This window comes from Gossypium raimondii, chromosome 1 (genome assembly GCF_025698545.1).
Source record: "Gossypium raimondii isolate GPD5lz chromosome 1, ASM2569854v1, whole genome shotgun sequence".
In the NCBI taxonomy this organism is placed as follows: Eukaryota; Viridiplantae; Streptophyta; class Magnoliopsida; order Malvales; family Malvaceae; genus Gossypium; species Gossypium raimondii.
Genome location: NC_068565.1, coordinates 39,657,166 through 39,671,872, shown reverse-complemented (window position 1 = coordinate 39,671,872; position 14,707 = coordinate 39,657,166). Strand labels below are relative to the sequence as shown.

The following is a 14,707-nucleotide window of genomic DNA, read 5'->3' as shown; positions in this document are numbered from 1 at the left end:
GCAAGAGTGGTTGCAACTTTAAATATTTTACAATAGATTTGATGGTAGCTTAAGAGCCATATTAGATGGTGCATCTGATGGCGCATTCATGAACAACACATACGAAAGAGCCTATCAATTAATCGAGAACATGGCTATGAACTCATATATGTGGCCTAACATGTGATTCTCATATAATTTGAAGCTGTCGATGGCTAAAGTGGTAAAAAGAGACGACAACTATCAAAAAATTTTGGAAAATGTACATTGTTTGGAGACCACTATTAAACCATCCATGAACATCGTTGCTCGAAGCTACATGTTGTGTTTTGAAACCTAACTAGAAGAAGTTAATTATTTGGGTAATAAGGGTGGAAATCCCTATTGAAACATGTACAATCTTGGTTGGAAGGACCATCTGAATTTAAAGTGGGGAGGCAATCAAGGTAGCAGAAAGCCGATTTAGAATCGAAAAATCCTCCATATTAATCACTGCATATTCAATGATCTTAAGAAAGATCTATTGGCAAAGATCATGTGGGTTGTGGTCAACAATTGGATCGTATCAAAGGTGAGAGACAACTAATGAGATTCGACATTCAATAAGTGAAATTCGAATGCGCTCAAACTTGTGCCGATGTGGCTGGATTAAAGAAAGAGATGCACAACATCGTAAGCGTGTTGAATGAAATGAGAAGGCAAATGGGTACAGACATTCTAAGCAATATGGAAAACAATCCCTGAAAAGAAGGAAAAGAACACGTGAGTTCCATTGCACTACATTCGAGTCAGACGTTAGTGAGCCCAAGTCTGCCCATGAAAAAGGAGGTTGATAAGGTTGAGACAGTTGACCAAACCTTTGATAAGCCTGAACTTAAGAAACAAACAGAGAAAGTAGCCGAACCAGTAGTTGAAAACAAATTGCACAACTCTCGGAAACAATGTCAAAAGCACATGCCATTTCCATCAAGGTTAAAGGAAAAATAACAAAGGGATTAAGCAGAATTCGTAAGTTTGCTAAAATTATTTAAATCCCTTAATGTTAATTTTCCACTGCTCGAATTAATAGATAAGATACCGAAGTATGCAAAATACCTAAAGAAATAATGTCTTGCCATAAGAAATTAAAGAAAGGTGAGCAAATTAATATTGACGCCTTTTATAGTGTGACAATTGCTCAAAAAATACCCCAAAAATTAAAAGATCTAGGCATTTTTACAATTTCTATTGAGATAGGGGACAAACATTTTAGTAAGACCCTTTTCGATTTTAAGGGCCAGTATTAATTTGATGCCTTTGACGACTTTAAAACTCGGATTGGGGGAATTGAAAAACATGATGATCCCATGACAATTAGACGAGAGGTCTTTAGTACACCCAAAGGTGTGCTAAAAGACGTATTAGTTAAGGTGAGGGGTTTTATTATCCCCGTCAACATTTTCGTCCTTGACTTCGAACAGGAACAATATATTCTCAATCTGTTAGGTAGGTCATTTTTAGCCATGTTTAGATCGACCATCAATCTAGAGAAAAATAAACTAATAGAAAATCGATGGCAAGATAGAAGTGTTCAAATGTGACCATGATTCCCCAAATCAGGAATTAGGAAATAAATTAGGGGAGTATTTTTACACAATTTTTTATATCACCCCAACAACCTTGCTCAAAGGTATGGTTTTGGTTCAATGTGTGTAGGAATGCATGGACCGAGGGAGAGCGACAAATGGAAAGACCATGTATGGAAGGGTAAATGTTGGACGGATTGTGCTGAGCTACAACAGAAGAAGAATTCGGTGAAAGTAATACATGGGATATCAAATGAGTCCGGTAGCCACACCTAATTAATCATCAAAATTTTTTCCGTGTTCTAAATTAGTGTAAATTAATTATTATTTTTGTTTTTTTAAATTTAATTAGGTTTAGTAATTTTAATTAGGATAGGATTACGGTTGTAGGACGCCAATGGGTGGCTAATTGGGACGTATTTTCAAGTTAGGAGTAAACGAAAGGGATCGATATGTCGAATAATATGAATAATTTGAAAAATTAGGGTCGTGTCGCGACGCAAAACCTTAGTGTTGCGATACAAAACTTCGAACACTCTAGTATTTTGAAAATTAGGGTCGTGTTTTGACGTTACTTCTCAACATTGTGACACGGTACTTCAAAAACCAAAAAAATTTAAAATTCTAGAACTGTAACACCCCTCACCTGCATTCGTTGTCGGAATCAGATTACGAGATGCTACAGTAGTTAACAAAATTAGAACATGTGAATTTAATAAAAAATCAGATAAATCATGCATCATATCATAAAAATTCAAACAAACGTGGTTATTATACAAATTCGAACACAAATCGAGTTTACAGAAGCTCTTAAATTAAACTGAAGTCAAAAGGGGACTTAATTAAAAACTTAACAAAAAGTGGGGAAAAATAATCAAACAATGTCACATGGCCATTCGGCTAGCCTGTGTGACAGGCTGAGGCCATATGGAGCTTGACAACACAACCTTGTGTTTAGACCGTGTCACAAACTAAACGCAAAATTCATGTGGACCTAAATGCAAAATTCCAAACAAAAATCACACGGTCGTGCCTTGAACCATGTAACTATAACATCTCACCTAACAGAATCTTAGTATCCGAATACTGTTTAGAGAACAGGTTGGATAAGATGAGTTAGAAGCGAATGGTGTTAAAGCTAGTCTAAAAGAACCATTTGGGTACGCCCGTGACTGAAAACACAAAAATATATAGACTTTTTTAGCACCTTTTGAGCTCTAATTCATGCAGTTTCGTAGTAATTTCTGTCAAAATTCATACTTTAATTATAAAATAATTAATTTGCACTTAAATTATTAACATAATCAATTTAAATTATTTCATAATAAATTTTTAGAAATTTGGTTTACTTTCGACAGTTTTGCACAAAAGGTGAAAATTGGCTCTATAGTCACCTCGAAAGGCATGAACTGTTAAAGAAATTTTATACCCAACTGTCCCAAGGATATAAGGATCGAGTTTGGAATTTGATAACCATAATTTGAAATTTTTAATAAAAATTTTAAAACTTAAATTTTGAAAACTTAAAAATTTGGAGAAACTTTAAAACTTTGGAGAAACAAGTTTTGATTTCTTAAATGGGTATTTCGAGTCCTCCCCTTTATTCTGAATCTGATAGCCTTTTATAGAGGGCTATCATCTCTTTACATCATTTGAAGGGGGAAATTTTCCCTTTCATCATTACATATTTGAGACTTTGATTAAAACTTTTCAGAGAATATATTATCTGATTACAAAAATACAAATTACAGAGAATATTTACTATTCATGCATCTTTTCTTGTAGGGAATATTTACTGTTTTCGTCAGGGAATATTTCCTGCTCACTTGTCTTTCCTTGCATCATTTTTTCTTGGTCCTGGTGATGGTCACTGAAGTGGTATCATCTGCAAGATCCACCGTCTTGATTGAGGATGCTGAAGATTTCTCATCTTCAGATTCAGAATCCAATGAGCTGAGCATTTCATCCATGAGTTTTTTGTATTCCTTTTTGGTCTTGGCTTGAGCTAACATTGCACTAGATGTCGAATTTGCTTGAAGGAATTTTGCTGTGGTTAGATCCGGGGCTGCGAACTTACATAATCTTGGATTCTTGTTGAAAAAATTATCCAAATATTTTAAATCATATTTATCATCATTAAATTTGTCCCACCATTTAGTCTTGTAGTTCCGAACTAGTAATGAAATTCCGGTATATTGATCTTGCTCATAAGAATAATTCCATGAAACAATCCAAGAAATGCACAGTTTTGAGAAAAAATGGATTGTCCTGTAAATGTGTTTTTGGTCTGGTTCAGGCTAAAATTTGTCAAAGAATTTGGGCCATAAGTTTTGAATTTTTTTTGGTAGTATCTCAATGGATGATGGTCCATACTAATTCCACCATTCTTGGAACCAGTTTGGGAATTTGAATTGGGTACTGTATTTGAAATATATGAGCCAATAATGTCTCATGTGTTGGTTGTTCATTAAGAAAGCATTGTACCATGCCATTTGGTAATCCCAATATGTAAAATATGGGTAGTGGTCTATTTTGGTGGTAAATTTGGCAGGGAATTTCTTTTGAGAATTTGGGTTTTTACTCCAATCTCTTGGTCGAAGAATTTTTAGTATTTGGGCTGTTGAATGGGTAATAAAATTTAAATCTTTTGGGTTTATGTAATGTTTGAACAATACTAATCCAGTTTGAACCAGTATGATTTCATAATACTGTTTGGGTTTTTGAGAATCCAATGGTTTGAAATGCCATCCATTGAAAAGTTCTTTTGCAAGTATATGTGGAGGTTTTACTGAAAATTCTTCCACCATAACAAGAATTTTTTCAAAATATTTTTTTGGAAAATATTGTGAAGATTTTTGTGTAGCAGTCTGTGAAGACACTGCTATCTCTTTTGGAAAAACATCTTGGAGAGAAGCCTCTTTTAAAACATTTTTGAGAGATTTTGGTTTGTGTAAAACAATCTCTTTATTTTTTAAAATCTTTGCTGCTTCAGCAGCAATTTGTTTGAGAGGAGTTTCCTCTTTCATTTGTGAAAAGGCCAAGCTACTTCTAGGGATTGAGAAAGGGACTCAATCCATTTTTTGATTTGAGAACCAATTTCATTTGGATCTTGTGCATTTTGAATTATTGTATTTTTGGAGGATTTTGATGATGATGATGACTTCTTATTTTCTTCTTCGTGGAAAATTTCATACCATGACTTAATTGGTTTTGAGGAAATTTGGGTTTTGGATGACTCCTGTTTTCCCTTTTCCTTTGTCTCGGAGTTTGGGTGGCATTTTTGAAGAAACTCTCTGGTGAGAAAATTAGATAAAGAATTAGTTTCTCATTTGATGTATTCAATATCAAAATCAAATATGCTCAAAATTGTCTGCCATCTTGCAAAAATCTGTTATGAGGCAATATTTTGAACATTTTTTTTAATACTTCTATTTCTGATTTGCAATCGATTCGTAAAAGAAATTTTTGATTTAAAAAATCACTTTGGAATTTTGTAATGCACAAAAAAATTGATAAAATATCTTTTTTAATAGTACTATAATTTTGCTGAGTAGGATTCCAGTGTCTTTAAGTAAACTAGACTATTTGCTCTTTTCCTCCATTAACTTGTTTTAGGATCCCACCGTATCTTATTTCAAAAGCATCTGTTTCTACAATCTTGGAGGCATTTGGATCGGCTAAATATAAACAAGGAAGCTTAGTGATTTGTTTTTTGATTTAGGTGATAATATTGGTGTGGTTATTTGTCCAAGGTTGTGGATTCTTTTTGAGCCTATCATATAACGGTTTACATAATTTGCTAAGACCTGGATAAAAGTATATGACATAATTGAGGCTTCCTAAGAATCTTTGTGATTGGAGTTTATCAAGGATTTGGTCTGGGAATTTGCTAGCAAACTCTATAGACCGTTCTATTAGGGGAATGGTTCCTTGGGTAATGTAATGACCTAAAACCTTACTTTGGTTTGGAACAAACTTATCTTGGATTTAGAAACTACTAAACCATTATTTTTTATGACTTTTATAAAGATCGATAAATGTTTGAAGTGTTTTTCTAAATTTTCTGAAAACACTAATACATCATCAATGTATACTATTGTGAATTGAGAATATTGGTAAAAAATATCATTCATTATTATTTGAAACTCAGATGGAGCATTTTTTAACCCAAAAGACATTACGTTCCATTCATATTGTCCAAATGGTACAGTAAATTCCGTTTTATATCTTTCTTATTCTTTTATTTGGATTTGCCAAATCCAAATTTCATGTCAAATTTTGAGAAAATATTTGTATTACAAAGTTTCTGTAGCAAATCTTTCTTATTTGGTATTGGGTATCTAATTCATTTTAAGGCTTGATTGAGAGGTTTGTAATTAATTACTAATCTTGGCGTTCCTCTTTCGAGTTCTGTATTTTTTATTACATAGAATGCTGAACAACTCCAAAGAGAACTGCTTTTCCTAATTAAATTTTTATTAAGAAGGTATTGTATTTCTTTTTTTACAAAATTCTTCCATTTCTTTGTTCATTTGTATGGGTCTTGCTGTTCTGGGTATTTGCCTTTCATCAAAATTGTTTTCATATGGTAATGTTACTTCGTGTTTTTTCCTATTCCAAAAGGCATTAGGAATGTCAGAACAAATTGTTGATTCTATTTCTTCTTTGATTTGATTTATCCTTTTTTGTACTTCTCTTTTTCTTAATTGTTCAGTCAATTTTTAAAACATATTTCTTCTTGTAGAAAAGAGATTTGCTTCATTTATGATTAATTAAATTATTAATTTGCCCATTATGGATGGATAAAGATTTTAATAAGTTGAGATTTCTTATTTTGGTTTTTCTACAAAAGAAAATTCTACTTTAGCGTTTAAAACTTTGGTGGAGATAGAATTATTTGTTACTTTATAAGGTTTGAGTAAGGATATGAATGGGGTTCCTTTTTTTTTTTTGAAATAAATCACAGATTGGGCTTTATTTAAACTATTAATTACAAAAATAGTCTTAGAAAAATAAATAGAGCAAGCCCAGTAACCAGACTAGGCCCAACGAAAGGAAAAGCAAAACAAACTAAAAGGAAACCTAATCACCTAGAAAATGAAAAAAGGAAACAATATCTGCAGCACATTAATTCAGCCGCTCCATCTGCCCAATCAGTCTCAAAATTCAATACACGTCTTGTGACTTCAACTTCTTTACTTCTTCAAGACGTTTTGAATCACCCGAGAGCTTTGTATAGTAACTTTGATATCTGCCCTTCTCCGATTCCTTTCCTCCATCTCTCCCTTTTCCTGCTTCAATCTGGTTCTCTCACCCTTTCGTTTTCTGCTTTAAATTTCTGCAACTCCAGGGACTCGTCTGACCAGGTAATCTCCTCTGTTACTCTTAATCGCTTCAGTTGCTAAAATATGCGCGAGGCTATTTGTTGATCTTGGGATATACTCGAACTTACATTCCTTAAAATATAACAAAAGCTAATGGATGTCATGACTAAGCGCACTAACCAGTGATTTATCTGGGCTTTTTGTTTTGCATTTCTTTATTATTGATAAAGAGTCTCCTTCAATAATAACTCTTTCCTACTGCATGTGAACTCTGATCTGGAGAGCTTTCCGACACGCGATTGCTTCCGCTCCAAAGGCTGAGGAAACCCTTTGATGAACCTCCGAACAAGATACGAGAACTGAACCCTCTTTATCTCTGGCCACAACTCCGATAGCCGCTTTATTTTGTCCTCTTTCATATGCTGCATCAAAATTGATTTTGACAAAACTGTCCATTGGTTTTTTCCATTTTTTAACAGTTATGGAAGTTTGTCGACTATTTTTACCAACTGAATGTAACTCTAAAATGTAGCTATTAACAAATCTCCCTATTTCTTTTCCAGATTTACTCCCTTTGTTATGCAGTCTGTTATTCCTATCTCCCCAAATGGCCCATACTGTAACACAGAAGATCCGATGCTGGGATGCCGAGCTTTGTGTAAAAACCCAGGTTAACCACTGTAGAAACCCCATTTGGTTTTCCTGCACATATTTATGAAATGATAACTCCCTCCACACTGATATTGTAACAGGGCATTCTCGAAAAAGATGTTCCATAGATTCAGATCCAGAGCCACAACGAGGACACATTGATGTACTCGTTAGTCGTCTAAGTAGCATATTAACGCGAGTAGCTAGGAAATTCCAAAAGATCTTCCAAACTGTAATTTTTATTTTTGAAGGTAGATTAAGTAGCCATAATTTCCTGTAGAAGTCCTTATAGTCAGCTTGTAAAGCATAAGCTCTAGGATCATTTGCAGTACTTTGTAATAGTTTATAGGCGCTACGTACTGTGAACTCACCCGACGCTTTAGCACTCCATACTTGGAAATCTTCATGTGGTCTTTCAGCCAGCGGGATACTGAGAATCATCTCAGCTACATCCTCCGGAAAGGTATACTCTATCAACTCCTGTTTCCATGTTCTACTGCTTGAATCAATTAATTCCACAACATTACTATCATTCAAATTCGTATTTAAAACCGGTAATCTATCACGCGGTAAAACTGGAATCCAATAATCACGACTGATCAAAATATTTGTGCCTTTACCCACCCTCCAACATAATCCCTCAGCTAAGACACCCTTAGTAGCCCAAATACTTTTCCAAGTATATGAAACATTATTCCCCAATTTTGAATTTAAAAAATCAACTTTTGGAAAATACTTTGCTTTTAATAGTTGTGCTACTAAAGAATTTGGATTGTTCAAAATACGCCACCCCTGTTTAGCTAGAAGGGAGATATTAAATTGGGCCATATTTCTGAAACCCAATCCACCCTCATCTTTAGGATGGCATAAATACTTCCACTGACACCAATGAATACCTCTTCTTCTATGCGCTTTCTGCCACCAAAATTTAGCAAATATGTTTTCAAATTCCCCACAAAGAGTCTTTGGTAGTAAGAAACACGACATAGCATAGGTTGGAATGGCCTGTAACACTGATTTAATAAAGACTTCTTTACCTCCTTGGGATAACTATCTAGTACTCCACCCATCAATCCTAGTAAAAATATTCTCTTTTAAATGCTAAAAGGATTCATTTTTCTTCGACCAACCATATTCGGAAGCCCCAAGTAACGTTCTAAGTTTGTTGAGATCCTAACCCCCAACTTTGCCGATGCTTCTTCCTTCTTCTCATCAGATGTATTCGTATTAAAAAATATTGTAGACTTATTGAAATTAACACGTTGCTCAGAACACTTTCCATATTCCTTCAAAATATCCTTTAATACCCTAGCACCCCTATCTGATGCTTCCCTGAACAAAATACAGTCATCTACAAAAAGCAAGTGTGAAATTTCTGGACCTCTTCTGCTGGCTTTTGCACCTTTTAGCATTCCCTCCGTTGAAGCCATTCTCATCAAAGCTGATAATCCCTCACTACAAATCAGAAATAGAAAAGGGCTCAAAGGGTCCCCTTAACACAAGCCTCTAGATGGTGAAAAGATTCTTCCACTTCTTCCATTAATATTAACTGCATAGGATGTCGTGGAAACACAATTCATAATCAGCCTAACCCACTCTGATGTGAAACCCATTCGTAACATTACTTCCTTCAAATATCCCCACTCAACCCTATCATAAGCTTTGCTCATGTCAATCTTTACTGTCATATATCCTTTTTTCCCCGTACGCTTCGCCGAAAAGTATGCAAGATCTCATAAGCTAGTAGCATATTGTCTGTTATTAGCCTTCCCGGAACGAACGCACTTTGAGTTGCATCAATACATCTTCCAATAACAACTTGAAGTCGGTTTGCAATTGTTTTTGCGACCATTTTGTAAATTACTGAACATAAACTAATGGGTCTAAAGTTAACAATGCTTGTGGGATTTGGGATTTTTGGAATCAGCACAATATCTGTATGATTGAAATTACTAAAACTGGCGCCGTTATTTAAGATATCCAAATAGAAATTTGTTGTTTCCTTACCTATAATATGCCAGAATTTCTGAAAGAAAATAGCTGGGAAACAGTCATGTCCTGGAGCTTTTGTAGGTCCCATTCCCTTTAGTGCTGCATATAGTTCATCTGCTGTAAATATTGACATTAGCTCTCTATTAATATCTGTCGAAATATTTTCCTTTATTCCTGATAAAAGATGTGAACAATCCCCAACACCTTTTGTCATAAAAAGCTCCTGAAAATAGGAGGAAGCTACTTCATTAATCTCATTCTCTTTATTAGCTTCTCCTCCCTCAAACTTCTCCAACTTGGATATTGAATTTATACATCTTCGATATGTAGCAAACCTATGAAAAAAGGCTGAGTTCTTGTCCCCTGCTTTAAGCCAATTCGCCCTTGCCCTTTATTCCCAATACATTTTATCTTTATCTATTTCCGTATTCAGGTGGATCTTGGTGTCAATAATTTCTGCCAACGTGTTATCATTCCTCTCTTCTCCCATTAACATACCAAGCTGCTTTAATAACTTTTTCTTTAGTCCTTCTCTTCCTTTCTTAATTGTTCTCGCCCAAACTAATAAATCTGCTTGCAATTTTCCAAGTTTCTCGTCAAAAGTACCTGTTCCTGACTCCCAAGATTCTCTGATAGCTTTTTCACACGTCTCTTCCATTAACCACCACACCACAAATTTAAACTTTGAATTACCCTTATAATTACTATCGGCATTTGTACTAATTAGAAGTGGAAAATGATCAGACATTGCGTAAGAGAGATGATTAACCCTACCTGCCGGAAAGAGGAGCCTCCATCTATCGTTTATCACCCCCTATCAAGTCTTTCTCTAATATTTGTCTCTGGTAAATTTCCCTCTTCCCATGTAAACCATACTCCTGAATACCCTAGATCTTCTAATTGACAATTTTCTAGGGCCTCTCGAAATGCATGCATTCTACTCTCGTCCCCTGGGACGCCCCCACATTTCTCAAAAGAATACATGATCTCATTAAAGTCACCACTTACCAGCCATGGATAGTTCTTATCTAGCCCTAAATTCATCAATAGATCCCATGAATCACTCTTGTTGTGGACATATGGAGAACCGTAAAACCCTGTAAATCTCCACTCTTCTTTAACCTGATCATCTTTAACCAAAACATCAATGTGATTTTTAGAAAAATTTCGTAAAGTAACTATCAAATCTCCTTTCCATGCTAAGCATAATCCTCCTTTTGAGCCTTCAGCCTCAACATCAATTCCATTCATAAAACCGCAACTACGTCTAACTTTTTCCATCTTTTGTTTATCAACTTTAGTCTCCATTAAGAAGACCACTTGGGATTATGCTGCTTAAGGAAAAAATGCAGCCTTCTTCCAGCTCGTGGACTCCCCCATCCACGAACATTCCAGGTTATGATTTTCATTGCGTCCGGTCAGCTTGCCTATTGGCAGCCACAGATCTCAGTAAGTCTTGCACCTCAATTTGCTCAACGTTGTCTGTCATCATCACTGAAGGACCTTTATCATAATCTTCTGGAATATTTTGTTTCAGCCTTTTAATTCCATCTCTGTCTACACTTTCTTTAAAGCAGCTTGTAAAATTGCATCTAAGGACTTCTTCTTCCTCGTGTAGTTTTCAGCTTTTATTGTTGTTGCGCCAGAATGTGTACTTCTCAGCATCTCCCCCTTCCTTTAATCTTAAATTTTCCTGTGATCCCCCGAAATCAGTGTATCCTTCCTCAGCACTTTTTATAATATTGGGCATCTTTCATTCCCCTCTAGTATAAGAGCTTTGCACCCCCTTCTGCTTCATCAAACTATTAAATTTCATACTTTCTTTTCCAACTAATCTTGATTCTGCTTTTAAGGCCACCGAATAAGGAGGATTTTAACTAATTTTGTTTTTCTTTTCAGGTGGTATCTGAGTGCAATTACTCATCCCATGCCCTATTCTTCCACATCCGAAACAGAATAGTGGCAAATTTTCATACTTAAAAGGGATCCATACTTTACTAACATAATCAGTAAAGACAAAAATACCTCTTCTAAGTGGTTTTTGAGCATCCAAATTAATTCCGAGGCTACAAAATTCTTCACTAATTTCAGATCTGAGAACCCCACCAAACGTTCCACCAATAGCATGCAATAGATCTTTCTTGTTGAACTCTGGAAAACACGATCCAATTTTTATCCAAAACGGGGATGAAGTAAGCTTGATCTGGTCCCTCTCCACCACTTGGCATAGTCTGTCAAACAAAATTAAACTTTTACGAAAGAGCCAAGGCCTCTCCCATCCAAAATCAATTCCAGATCTTCTTCCATCTCAAAAATTATTAAAAATAAATTTTGTCCCACCACCTAAATCTTAAACTTTTTCCTTGTCTTCCATATGCCTTTCATATGAGCCCTAAAACTGCCTGGGTTATACAGCTTTTCTGTCCAAACCGTACATATCAGTGTAGGTTTGGAACTTGGTACCACTATCGAGCCTTTGACTGATAACTGAACTAGTTCTTCGGTAAGAAGAGAGATCTCATCCCTCCTCTCTTGGTCGTCGCCACCACTTGCTTCCATCCCAAGCCGCAGCAGTTACTGCTATCTCTAGGACTTCTTAGCAAAGTACTCTTGGGAACCGAGAGAGTTTATATGAATGGGGTTCCTAATATGACATATTGGTTAATATCTTTTACCATTAAAAAACATGTTTGATATTTTATACCTTTGTTAGATATTTCTGCATTGGGAATTTTGTAAGTAATTTTTAGTTTTTTACCATTTGCAGTTTTAAGAGATTCTGATGTTTTGTTATAATATTTTGTTGGAATTATCCCTTCTCTAATGCAGTTTTGGTCCACTCTTGTATCAAAAAGGGCTATTGTTTCTAATTGAAATTCATTGTTTATGACAATATTTATTTTTACTAAATATCTTTGAATAGATACTTCAATTAGAACCATCATATATTCCTGTGTATTTTCTTCAGGTTCAGGTTCAGTTTATATAAAGTCTGAAGGAGAAAGAAGGCTCAGTTGTGATAAGTAAAGAAGACTGATCCACCAAGCAAATTGGCAGCCCAAAACCGTCCATATAGCTGAATCAATCAGCTTATTTAGCTGATTTTATTAATTAAAAAACATCCCTAGAAGTTTCCTTAAATTCTGTTCAAGACCCTTCACCTTTTATGCTTTCCACCTTTTGCCCCAAGTTAAAAATAGCAAGTTTGAGCCCATTCAAACTTGCACCATGCATGGCTGGCCAAGGGAAGAGGAGTGGCTGAAATTTATTTTCTATTTTTAGCAGCCATTCTCACCTATAAATACCCCTTTTCCCTTCCTTATTTCACACACCATTCATTCACACACATCTCTCTTTTTCACCCACTTTCTCTCTTCTATTCCCTTCTTTGCTTTCCCATTTTACTTTGTTTCATTCCATTGCCAATTTCCCTATTGAAAAATAGCTTTCATCTACCTTGGAGTAGTAGCATTCAAGAGTTCATGAAGGACTCGGATCAACAGAACAAGCAGAGAAAGGAGAGGAGCACACTAGTCTGGCTTTAGAGAAATATTGGATTTGCTTCTTAGTTCCGTTCTCTTTAATTTTCTTGTTTATGTTGTGATCATGAATATGAATATTTGTTCTATTATTATTCTTGATTTAATTAAAATGACTTAAAATTAATTCGTGTTAGATGGATTGCATTCTGTTCACTTAAATTATTATAATCGTGTTCATGTTGTTATTAGGCCTTGGTAATTTGGTCAATTAAATAAAATCATGCCTATGTTATACTTGCATTGTAATTGTAAGGTAATAAATGAATTAATTATTAATCGTATTGAAATTTTAATTAATTGACATAATATTTAATTGATGCATGTTTAATCTTCTTAGGTAGTGAAGGTTAAATTAGCTTACCAGTATTAAGCGGTACATTAGTCTTGCATAACTTGCAAGATTATTGTGATTAAATTGTTTTAATATAGGACTATGTTGTTACTTCACTTAATCTTATACTTGCTTATGAAAATTGATTAATTGTTTGAATTTGCATAGTAATATGTTTAAGAGATTAATTGGTTTAGTAAGTTTGTAAGTGCATTAGTTAGTAAAATACTAAGTTGCCGTGAAATTATTCTTAATAGCATGAACATAAGTTTAGTAATTTTAAGTTAAAGAATGTAATCGATCTAACACATTTATATCATCTTGATTTAAAGCCATCTTTTAGAAATTGCACATTGGAATATTTTTACTTTTTATTTTTTCGTAGTTAAATTATTTTTTGTTTTCATAACACCTTTTCAAATCAAATGTTGTTTTCATCACCAAAGTGTTGAACTTTACATTTCATAAATGTTTTTCTTTCACAGTCCCTGTGGGTACGATAATTTGACATTTACTTGTCACTTTATTATTTGATAATGATTGTGTACACTTGCACATTTCTGTCATTCCAAGTTTTTGGCACATTTGCCGGGGATTGTTTTAAAAAGACACTATTTGTGAAATTGCTAATTTTACTTTTTGGTTTAATTTTCTATGATTGTTTCAGGTGTTTAGGAGTATTGATCAAATTATCAACTTACTCGTAGATCCTGAAATTGAAAAGACTTTTCAATAAAAAAGAAGACAAGCAGTTTAGAGAAGGACCAAAGAGCTGAGCTTTGAAAATCAGAATCAAGGAAACAGAACAAATCATGCTCAAAATCCTATCCTTATTGCTGATGATAGGGATAGAGACCTAAGACAGTATGTCGTGATGTTGTTTCATGAGCTTAATCTGGGTATTAGGAGACCCGAAATTGAGGCACAACAATTTGAGTTTATGCCAGTCATGTTCCAGATGCTTCAGACAGTGGGTCAATTTAGTGGAATGCCTACTGAAGATCCTCACCTTCATCTAAGATTGTTCATGGAGGTGAGTGATTCTTTCAAGTGAGCCGGAGTACTTGAAAATGCATTACGATTAAAGTTATTCCCATATTCACTAAGGGACAGAGCTCGAGCCTGGTTGAACTCATTGCCACTAGATTCCATTACCACATGACAAGAGTTAGTAGAAAGATTCCTTATGACATATTTCCCACCTAGCAAGAATGCTAAGTTGCAGAATGAGATCACTACCTTCCAACAGATGGATGACGAGTCCTTGTATGAGGTGTGAGAAAGGTATAAAGAATTGTTACGAAAGTGCCCTCATCATGGAAT

The 14,707-nt window shown here is 34.8% G+C and overlaps 1 non-coding gene across 1 annotated transcript; it reads right to left on the bottom strand.

The window, feature by feature from the left end:
• Nucleotides 1-14,601: 14,601 nt before the first annotated feature.
• LOC128032668 (small nucleolar RNA R71) lies at nt 14,602-14,707 on the bottom strand. The gene has a single exon (XR_008188917.1). It is a non-coding gene; the product is annotated as a small nucleolar RNA R71 (small nucleolar RNA).